This window comes from Arachis ipaensis, chromosome B08, assembly GCF_000816755.2.
Source record: "Arachis ipaensis cultivar K30076 chromosome B08, Araip1.1, whole genome shotgun sequence".
Classification (NCBI taxonomy): Eukaryota; Viridiplantae; Streptophyta; class Magnoliopsida; order Fabales; family Fabaceae; genus Arachis; species Arachis ipaensis.
In genome coordinates, this window is record NC_029792.2 from 62,851,652 (window position 1) to 62,853,734 (window position 2,083).

Here is a 2,083-nt window from a genome sequence, read left to right on the forward strand (position 1 = left end):
TATCAATCTGAAAAAAATAATAAATTTTTCTTCTCAAAAAAAATAAAAGTCACGATTTACTTGTAATATGTGACAAATAAAATTGATAATGTTGATTTTTTTTTCACAATTTTAAAAAAAATTTTAATTTGTAAACGATAGTAATAATTTGTGTATTTTCTCTCTATATAAAGAGTATTCGTGAATGTAATTTCTTACAAATGTTCATATTTTTATCTATTGCTTCTACTCTTTTATTTCTCTTCTTGCTTCTCTTTTCTTGGTTGTCTATGTATAGTTTTCATGATAAGAAAATAAAAAGATAGATAAGGGAAAAGAGGATAGATAAGGGTGTTTTTTTCCTACTAGACCTCTAAGAAACCTGTTCTTAGCAACCTAGGTCACCGGAAGGGGCTCCCTACTAGACCTTCAAAGAACTTGTCCTTGACAACCTAGATCAGAGGGATGAAAATTGAATCACTCAATTTTCTCCATGCAACAAGCGAAGCAAATCATTCACCTCACTTAATCACACTAAAAAAAGTGCATAAAGCACTAAAGAAATTTTATTCATCAAAAGTTATGTAAATTGTCTCACCAGAAGGTGTTTAAATAGACCCCAAACAAACTAGCTAAAAGATAAGATAAGATAACTAATTTAAATCAAATTTGATCTTATTGGATTAGATCAGATTTGATTTAAATTTTAAAATCCTAAAGATATGATAACTAATTTAAATCAGATTTGATCTTATTAGATTAGATCAGATTTGATTTAAATTTAAAATCCCTAAAAATACTACTAAACAAATCAAAAGTAACTCAAATCTTCCAACAAACTCTAACAACAAAACAAACCAAAATAAATGCCTAAAAAATTCGAAAATTAATAATAAATTATGCCTCGCATTAAATTTGAAAAGCATTATTGGGTTTCTTGTTGTCCTGACTTAGCCCAATGGGCCTTATGAATTGTTGCCCTTTCAGGACCACTATTTTTTAGACGAACTCTTGGTCTTCTAGATGTCCAAGACTGGCATGGCACAATTCTTCTAGAATTCAGATCCTTGAATATGACAAGATTATCATTCCGTCCCTTAGCTCTAAGATGACGAAAATGTCCTCCTGACCACATATCATTCTCTCCCTCTTCAAAAAGATTCGTCCTCGAATCTTGCATGAGATGCTCTTCGTCCCTCCAAGGAATCCAAACCCAATCTCCAGGTTTAAATACCATGGTTTGATGACTCTTCTCTACCCACTGAATTGTGGCTATGTCCTTCATGTGTGCAAGTTCAATCTTTCCAACCATAGTTTCACCATCTTGTTCAAAGTGTGCAATTTTGTCTTCTTTTCTTTTCATCCATATTAATGCCTCCATAGTTGATCAGTGAATCTACAAAGCCTGGGAAAGTTGATATAAAAACACTAGGAATTTCATGGTTAGATGTATGAGAAACTAAGGATTCCATGGAATTCAATGATACTAAGGCACTCTTGTCTAAGCTAGAACTTTCTAGATCTCTCTCACAAGTGTGTTTATTGCTATCAGTTTCTTTGTCACTCATTGACTCCTTTCGCTCACTATTCTCATATTTTCTCTCAAAACTCTCGCTTTCAATCAAACATGGATTCTTTTCACTCAAACACTCAATCTCTTTCTCAATTTCTTTTCTCTCATATTTTTCAAATTGCTCACATCCCAAGGACCCAGTTGAGAAATTCTGTACTGTTGAATCTTCCAAGGACACATCACCCTCCACAGCATACTCAACAAATTCTTCCATCTCTGGCTTTGAAGAAGAATGAAAGATAGGCATAGAAGAATTTCTCTTGTTATGGCGATCTATTATTTGTTGCACCTGCTCCCTGTCAATGGCCAATTTGACCAAATCGTCCAGGGTCTTGTAACGGTAACCTTGGACTATATCTGCAAGTTCTTCGTGTAATCCAAACAAAAATCGTTCCATAAGAACCTCAGGACTCCTTTTGATATTAGCCTTGTCCATCAAATATAAAAACTCCTTGTGGTACTCCATCATTGATTGTGAACCTTGTTGCAACTTACAAAATCTTCCAAAAATTTCATTGTGGTAAGATGATA